Source organism: Corapipo altera, unplaced genomic scaffold (genome assembly GCF_003945725.1).
Source record: "Corapipo altera isolate COAL_440 unplaced genomic scaffold, ASM394572v1 61286, whole genome shotgun sequence".
Taxonomy (NCBI): domain Eukaryota; kingdom Metazoa; phylum Chordata; class Aves; order Passeriformes; family Pipridae; genus Corapipo; species Corapipo altera.
In genome coordinates this window covers 417821-427552 of record NW_020884907.1, presented here as the reverse complement: position 1 = coordinate 427552, position 9732 = coordinate 417821, and positions in this window count along the sequence as shown.

The following is a 9732-nucleotide window of genomic DNA, read 5'->3' as shown; positions in this document are numbered from 1 at the left end:
GCAGGTTGGGATAAACTTCCTTAAAATTATGAGGTATGACACATGTTCTGCACATTTAAAGCAGATCAATGACAGATTCCTTAAACAGGAAGAAGCAAATATAAACTTTGAGGTAGAAATAATTTCCAAATGCTGCCTGAGTTGAGAAGATATGCATGTAGATAGACGGAGGGATAAACACAGAAACATCTAGCATCCAAAGGGAAGCCTAAAGTGTAGGGTTCTGGCTCACGTTCTGTGGAGCTCTGTGGGATGAAGCCATTGTTTCCCATGGCACCAACAATACTTCCAGCCTGCTCTTGTTAATGTAGTAAAATGGGAGGCTTAGAATGAAGAGCAGAAAATAACTAGGTGAATCTTGTTATTTATCCTGGTGTAGTATTCTTATTGTGGTCACTAAAAACCTACCTTTAAATTTTGAATTTGCAGTCAGTGCTTATAGCAAAATACATTTTTTTCTAGACTTTCCTCTAGAATACGTAGTTATTTTGTCCACTAAAGTCAATGAAGTAACAGTGACCTAAGTCATCTGAGCTTTAATCCTGCCTGTGGCTGGAAGCCCAGTGTTTCCCTTCCATGCTTTGCAGTAGCAGAAGAAAAAACATTAGACAGAAGTTACACTTCTGTTTTGAATCAGAGACCATTTCTTTGTTTTGTTTTGGTGTTTGGTTTTTTCCAATTATTAGTGTATTTATGAATTAGTCAACACCTACCAAAGGTGATATTCCAGCTAAAATGATAACTGAATATCAGAAGATCATTTGGGCTGTGCCTACATTGACAAGTAGGGTAACCTAGGAGTGGATCTATAAAACAGAACAATTGATGTTGAGGACTGGGTATTCCACAAAATATTAATCTCAGATTGATTCTGGTCTGACCTGTAAACAGAAGACTCATTGGCTGGAGCACTCCAGGGGCATATCTTCTGGATTAGAGTTACCCGCAGGTAACCCAGATAATATACTTCAAGGCCTCTCTGCAGCATGGTAAGTGGGAAAAGTCAGGAGGTTTGCTTCAAAGTTTTGCTTTTCAACTCACCTAAAATTCAATGTAGAAGGATGGTTTACCTCTCTCTCCAAAAGACAGGCCATCAGTTTTTCATACTGCAGTAATTGCAGTCTGGGAACGGTCTTGCAAGTTCTTCCCTTGTTAAAAGTCTTCCTACTGGATTATAGGTAAGCTTGCTTGCAAAAGAATTGTTTCTGAGCTGAATTAAAGATACCTGCTGTATAGTATTGGTTATGGTATTGTTATGGCACTCTACTGAGGCTTGCCACAGAACAGCTGTTTCCTATTTTTTGATGTGTAGTGAAAAGGAGACAGAAAAGGCAGAAAATTCAGAGAGGGTGGTAACGGCTTAGAATTTGTGCTCTCTTCTTCAGGCAAGGTGCCTGATTCACAGAACTTGAAACTGGACCTAGGCAAGCTCTCTGAGGTAATACAGACACAAATGCTAAAGTGATTTGAATTCTCAAAGAACTGACTAATACTTCTTTACCTGGAGAGGAAATTACTGAGATATAAGACTCACTACTGAAGTTTTAAACCTATTGAGTTACATATACATAATCTCATTTTTGATGCGCCCAAATGACCAATGTCACTTTATTTTTCACAAAGCAATAACTCCACAAATCAGAGGAGAAAAAAAAAGAGATTGATTTGAAGTCATTAAAGCAATTAATCAGTATGTTTATTTGATAATAATGCTTCCTGGAATAAGTCTGAAACCACTGTTAGCATCAGTGTCACAGCTGAGAGTATTTTCCGGAGGGTAGCTGGAGGTGGCCCTGACAGCTGCTCTGAATTGTCATGTTGCACATTCCATGGTTTAAACAGTAATTTATTTTGCAATCCCTACACCATCAATTCTGGGATGTTTGTCCATAATGTTTAATGTTTAGAGAGGTCAATATTTAAAGAGATCTGTTTTCAGCAAATAAAACCTCTAGGTTCCCCAAAAGTTAATATGTCACACAGTCTGATGGTGATACAGAGCAAGAGTTGTCACCGACAAAGTGTCAGTGCCTCTGTGAAGACAAGAAATTATGATGCCAAGTGAACCACCAGTGAGAAAGACTATTTAAGACTTCTGACGCAGTTTCTGAGTGTCTTAGTAAAGTTCACCAGAGCATAAAGGAAAGACTCCATTTATTAATCCTATTCAAGACATGCAGGGGAACAAAAAAGTGTGAATAGTACAAAACAGCTACATAGGATTTGCCAACGTGGGGAAATGAACGTCCCTGCTGCTCTGCCTTCTTCTGCAAGCCAGCGTGGGAAAAAACAGGCATGTGTTTTGGCAGACTGTGTAATGCACTGTTCCTCTCAGTAATGCCTGTAAGAGTTTCCACAATATCTTCCTGTAGGATCTCTGCCTTGAAGTAGCATCGTCATGCCTGGCATCGAGATTCCCAAATTGGTGCTGGCACAACCCAAGTAGCAAATTTAAGGGTTGTGCTGCCTACAGGGGAAGATGTTGGCATTAAAAGCTGTTACTGTAGGCACTGAAATCACAGTGTACATGGCTGTATGGTATTACAAGCAAAGAAGTAAAGGGCTGGTGGAATCCTTTCACATGCTGGTGACCTGAGGTTAGCAGGCTTTGCCTCTGCTAACTCTGCTGCCTCTAGATCACCCCCTTTGCCTGACTTTCTGCTTTCTGCTGCAAAGGTCTGTGGCAGCAGTGCTGGGAAGCATAAACTGCGCTCCCTCTCCTTCCATGTAGAGTTCTGAGCAAGAGGAGGACTGCTGCCTTAAACAGCAGATAAGTAAAAGACCTCTGAGCAAAATCCATAGTGATCAGAATCACAAAGATACTTTTGCACCTGTTCATTGAAACTGTTACAAACACTAGTGAGAGCTTATGAATTTATACCATTCATCACATATATATATATATATATATATACATAAATATATACGCATAAATATATACACATATATAATATTTTAATCTGACTTAGGGAAACTCACACCTACACGCAAAAATAAATTCCTTCCACCAGTTTGGAAATGCAGCCCTTAAATCTAAAATTACTTTGGCTGAAGCATCATGTTAAACACCTTGATGTGGTGTATTTGATTTGCATACACAAATTAAACAATAAACAGTCTTATAATTTTAATTTTTCTCACTTTTTAGAAGATGTGACCATTTGTTTCCAGATACTCAAAGCTGTTCTGATATTTCTGGGAAAAGTTGAGATATTAAAAAAATACTGCCTCTTAATAAGGAAGTTTTGTGTTTCAAGCTGAAAAGGTAACTCAATTCCTGAAAATCACATCTGATAACAGCTTTCCTAGGTAATAAGTATATATAATTTTTTATGTGTAAAGAGAGGACAAAATACAGTTTAACACTTCTAAGTACCACTTTTAATGAAATGGAGGTTATGGTTTGTTTCCTCAACCTCACCTTTGGAAGTTAGATCCTCCATAGTCACTCAAGACATTAATAATTTCTTGTAAATAGAAAAGAGAAACAAACAAGATTTTTAAAATCTCCTGATTACTCAGGTCTCTACACTCTCTGCCTCTGCTCTCTCTGTCTCCAGACCCAAAAATACTGTGAAGCCAAGGCAAACCGCCAAGAATTTCACACCCAGTGCTGAACTGGCATAGAGTCAAAGGTTGCTAGTTGCATTTGGATGCCAAAACATTAGCACTGCTCTCACTATTAGCTTTTACATGTCCTTTTACAAAACTAGATACTTTGCAATCTTTGCCTCTTCTATAAGCTTTCATTTCTTGCTTTTCCAAGTTTTCCCTGAGCACTAATCTTGCTGCTGATAAGAAAGCATCTTATACACTGAAATACTCCTCTTCAGTAGCAATTATTGATGGATGTCTCTCTTCTGCAATAGGAAGCAGATGCATCAAGTGTTGCGTGCCCTGGATACCTCAGCGCTATCAGCTCAATGCTGCTCAAGCCTGTTCTTTGGTCCACGTTTACCAGTCAGTCACTGAGTCAATCCCCAAAGCCCAATTGACGGGCTCAAGCCTAAGCTCCACAGATGTATTTGGAGGGGGGTCGACTGCCCTTTCTTAGAGCTCCGAAACACATCCAAACTTCTACTCAGAAACTGAACATGTTAAGTGCAATGCAGCCCTGTCAGTGTTAACCCAAGCCTGACCCTCATTAACACTGTATGAATGCACTCAGTGACTAATCACCACAATCAAAACCAACACTGTACCAGCTGAGATCTGTCCTTAATCCCTGGTCACAACTAATGTGTACCCTCAGAAGGTACCATACCGGTACAGTAAAAGGTCTGACCCATAACTTGTAAGCATATTTTTGGGACATAGACTTTTATCTATCATATACTCAGACACCAATATGCAACCAATAAATCACAAACTTCACTTTAGGCTCAGAAATGTTCCCACTGAACTCAGAGGGAGTCATCATCATCATGGCTAGGCTTCACAAACGAATCAGAGGGAGTATTCATGTGTTAAATGCTTTGGGATCTGTGACACAAGGCTATGAGCTCCCAAATCTGCCTGAAGTCCCTTTCTTTTATGAACACATATGTGTACCAAAGCACCTGACAAAACAGTAGATTGTCACCCTTACAATATGTGATATTATGACACTTTATTCCAAGGCTCTTTCTCTGGGGAAAAGCAAGGACTCCAATCACAGAAAACTTGATGTAACATTATTTTTTGATGGATGTTCAAGTGGCTGGCAGAAGCAACCGGTACAACTGAGCAGATGTCTTCTTGCACCAGGCAGAGTTAATTCCAGCATGGGAGGAAAACCACTGCAGCCTATGGGGAAGTATTTAACCTCTGTTCCCCTGTGCAATTCTCAGCAACACAGTAGAAGGAACACACACTACAATTAATGATTCACGTATTTATAACCCAATCCTCTTGACCTTTGTTAGCCAAAACACCTAAGTAAACCAATCTCTACACTTAAATTTCTTGTAACAACTGTGAATATGTCAAATGTTTAGAAAAAAATTAGGACTGGCAGGATATTTATTTTGGGTTTTTACAGTAACAAAAAGCAGGAATACAGAAATGGTCAGATGAAGCTAAACAATAAGACAGGTGGTAACTGCTAAAAACAGAATGCAAAAAGCTGTTTTGCTTATATTGCACACTTCAATTTTACAATGATAACAAATTGCTTGTTTATCTCATCCAAGAAACTGTTTCCTCATTTCATGTTACAGCAAAAAGCTGACTAGGTGAAAATGGTTGATCAGTAATTTTGAGGATTATAGCTAAATCATTGCACTGGTTTCAAGTTAATGGTCTGTAAAAGAAATCATTACTTCTGCAGCAAATCTTTGGACAGAACACAGTATTTTTACTACTTCCAATTCTTAAGATGGCAGGCACATCCTAAAAGAATATTCAAAATATATACACAATCTTTTCAATTGCTACTTCTTTTGGCTTTATCCATACATTGAAATGGAGAAAATCTGAAAGTAAATTTTATGCCCTTTAAACAAAGGTAAGGTTCCTTTCCTGAGTATATCCCACTGAATCTGTGAAATCTGTGAAGCTCCTGCAGCTTGTAACTAGCGTTTTGTCTTAAGGCAGCCATTTATACTTCCTATTCTGCAGTAACATGTAGCATATGGATAATTCAGGAGCCTATTCATGTTAGACTAGCAAGGGAAGGCCATACCTAGAAGCAAAGTTACTAGGAAAAATAGTGCATCTCTTACTCTCACGAGCTCAACGCTTTGTTAGTGCCAGTGAAGAAATTTCTGCCTACTCTCAGCATGCTGCTTTACAGGCCAAAAATCAGGATTCATAAACACTGTGGATTCCTTAAGCTCCACCTATTATCTCTAGCTGCCAGATCAAAGCTTTTAACTGAGTAAACCAATTTATGCTTCTGTATTTGAGTCAAATACGCTTGATTGTGCATAACCTGCTCACTAAAAAAAGGTGCTTAATCAGCATAAATGCATGCTTTGTGCATAACAGCCCAGTATTTCGTTGGACACAGATGATACAAAACAGAGTTTCAGCTGGGGAAAACGGCTGTTGTCCGGATCACCAGCAATTTGGAAGGTTGTTTCTGTGTGGACACATTCAGTGCATCTGGAGTACCATAAGGCAATAACTGCTGGATGACATTGGATCCATATGGCTGCAGAAGGGGTCAGAAAATTAATTTTTAGAGAGGTTTTAAATGGGAATGGAAGGATGTTTTTTATTACACTCTGAAACTGTAACATATAAACACGGAGTGTGGGAGCTTGCTCAGCAACTACTCAGAAGTAAAGGGACATCACTGTGACTTCCTAAGCAGAGACACAATAAAGATAAGTGTTTGTGTCCCCTCTGAGATTTTTCTTATGATAATTCATCACTGAAGACAAATAACAATTATTCAAACAAACAAACAACTCCACGCCCCTCACCTCCAACATTTTAAATAACCTACCAAAGCTTACTTTGCTCTTCCAAAACCAATTTTTGTTCTTTCCTATTGTGAACTCACTACTTCTTTTGTTTTTCATGCTCAGGACTCACAAAGTAAAGAGGTTCTTAATTTCTAAAGTGAAACAATGCAGAATTTTAGCTAATTTGCAAACAAACTTTGCAGCTTCCCTCAAGCCTGCTGCTCTAGGACACAAAGATCTAGTGTTCTTCACTTTCAGGATTGAGAAGGAGAAAAGAGAAGGAAGGAAAAACTCTCTTCAATTTTACCTGTGTATTACTTGTGTATTTTCTTAAGTAGAAGGTAAACAATGTAATCTAACGGGCTACAAAACCCTTTTCTTTGACGTTAATTGGCTGGTAGAGGTGAAATTATAATACAGGTGACCCTTCATTTGACAAATAGATAAAACAAAGTTTCAGTTAAGGCTCTTAGCAAGCCTGAGTCTCAGTGCTGTTCTCCAATCTATCCCTGCAATGCTGTTAACTCCCGCTTTGTAGCCCCAATGAACTGATTTCACCCACAGCTTGCTGAATCATTCTTTTGGGCTTTTTGGTATACTACAGAACAAGTTAAAAGACATCTTATTTAAGCACACCAGTCTATAAAATCACTGCTCCAGGTCACTTAGTTTTATTAGAAATGAGCAATGCAGGATCCTCCTTTACCCAAAGTCACAATGTCTGATTACATCCATCTCCCAGATCTTCATTAGTATTTCCATTTTGCAAAGCAAGCATAAACCTTCTCAGTTTGGCACAGACGCAAATGACCTAGCAATTGCAACCACAAATGTCCCATTACATAACTGCATATGCTTCCTATTTTAATCAGTGTGGCAAATGACTAGTTGTATAAATGTGTAACTTAAAAACCTGATACGAAAACACGATAAAGACACCTTCACTTTTGAGAGGCCACTATCCTCCACCTGAATATATCACGTTCTTGTCCCAGTGACATGCCACCTACTTATCTGGTTCACCTTTTTGCTCTCCAAGAAATGTGCTGACTTGTAACATTTGTGCCCTATTGTAAAAGTAAGAGAGGACAGAATGTGAGGCCCTCAGTTGGGTGACTTGTGCAGGTGCACAGATGTTCAGCCGCATTACAGGTATCATGTATCAATCCACAGTAAACTTTAGCTATCTCCACACTCAAGTGCATGATCCTTTTGGACTGGGAGGAATTGACCTTACAGTGAAAGAATTAGCTATTTCTAAAGAAAAAAAAAGTTCATTTTCTCCACCTGTATTCCTTTATTTTCTCAGACAGATGATTTCAGGATTAAGGATTTTCCTCTATTCTCTGTGTAACACTGATAAAATAAAAAAGTCTTGTTGAGGACTATCATCCTTTAGTTATGACAAACATCCTGAATAGATGAGCATAAGGAGGAAGTGCAAATCCATCCTTTGACATACACACTAAATTAAGAATGATCAACAACTATCGACGATCTACAGAGACATAGCAATACCTTTGAAAAGGAAAAGCACATATATATGGGGGGGGGAATGAGTAATTTTATAAATGTTCCTTCTCTAATTGTTATAAAAATATTACTCACAGTCTCAGTTTTATTTTTATTGTTTGTCCAAGCCTAAAGCTACGTCAAGAAAGATGCTTTCCTTCAAGGAAGGAAACAGAGGCTTCTTGTTTTCTCATTTTCTCTTACTTTTTGCAGTCCCTAGTATGTTAAAAATGTACAAATGCAAATTCATTTGTGAATGAAGGATTCTACTTATTCTCTTTGTCACCAGAACCACATGCATTGGTGTCCAGACTTGCAGACTGCAGTAATGATGATTACTATAATTTTTGCAGATACAACCCTACAATTTAAAGTCTTCACCAGTTAGTAATAATGTCAACCCAGAAACATAAATTCTAACCTAGAAAAATGAGAAGAATATATACTATAAGTAACCAAATTCCAGGGGAAAAAAAAAAGCATACGAACTCATTGGAAGCTCCTTACACCTTTATTTTACAAAATTCTTTAATACCAACATCAATATTTTGCAGTACAATATAGGTACAATTTTTAAAGTCCTCTGGAATTAAAATGCAGCTGCATGTGACTTTCAAAAATGGAAGTGGTATTCTAAATGAATCCCTTGAAATTCTTTATTTTCTCTGTAATGTTTCTTGACATCAGCTTTCAGTTTCATCTAATGTAGAAAAAATCCTTGTCAAAATCCTGCTGGTACTTTGGTAAGTTAGTAGGCAAGTTTAAACCATGTTATAACAATAATCCAGAACTTTCTTTTTATTTCTGTATACAAATTTAATTATTACATACTTGTTACAACATAGACAGATTCAGTTTATCTTACCTTTGTATTGAAGATGTGTCACAATATCCTAACTTGTAAAAGCTGAAAAATGAAGAACTGCAGTCCCTGGTACCAAAAAGATCTATAAGCATTCAAGAATGTAGAATAAATAAATACCTGTCCTACCAAACTGACTTTTGCTACCACCTCATCTTCAATAGTATCCTAACCTTTCTTCTTCCACCCATAAGCTAATCTAATTTGAAGCAAACCCTTACATCCTTGGTCTTGCTTCCCTCCTCCAGCCACTTTAAAATTCTCCCCTATCTGCTTTAAAATGCTCGTATCACAGCAGACAAAGTTGGTTAGATTATCTGTTTGCCACTTTCGCTAACAAAACAAATTAACCCTTTCCACTGAAAGAACCTATGAGCTTCTGGGACACAAAGTATGTTGTAAAATTATCAAGTCACTAGAAGAATCTTTTGAAGGCAGCCATGGCTATACGTATAATTTTACAGACTGGCACAAACATATCATCTTTCCAAGTCTGTGATTAAGTACCAGGCAGCATCAAAGGTTTCCGTACGTAATTCAAAACATAGGCATGGAGTTCTCTCTGGTTTCATAGTCCATACTGGTATAAAACCTGGTTATCTATTAACTTAGTGATAGCTACCTGTCTTACACAATTGTCATAAGTCCCATGGGCTTTACAGAATCCTTTATAAAAAAAAATAACAAATGCTGCAAGTTAGATGGATTATTTAAGCAAATATTTTGAAAATACCTTTACAAGAGCCAGATGAGAGGATAACCCTAGAAATTACAGGAAGTGGAAACAGAAAATATGAGTCTGGAATAGAAACCTTAAGAGGAAGAAAGAGCAGGTTTTACTGTCCACCAGTGTTACTATTTCCCTGTGTCCAAGATACAGTAAAGAATGGCAACAACAACAGTCAATCCATAAAAGCATGACATCATCCTTGTTACTTCTTTCTTTCAAAAAAAATTTTGCCTCAGTTG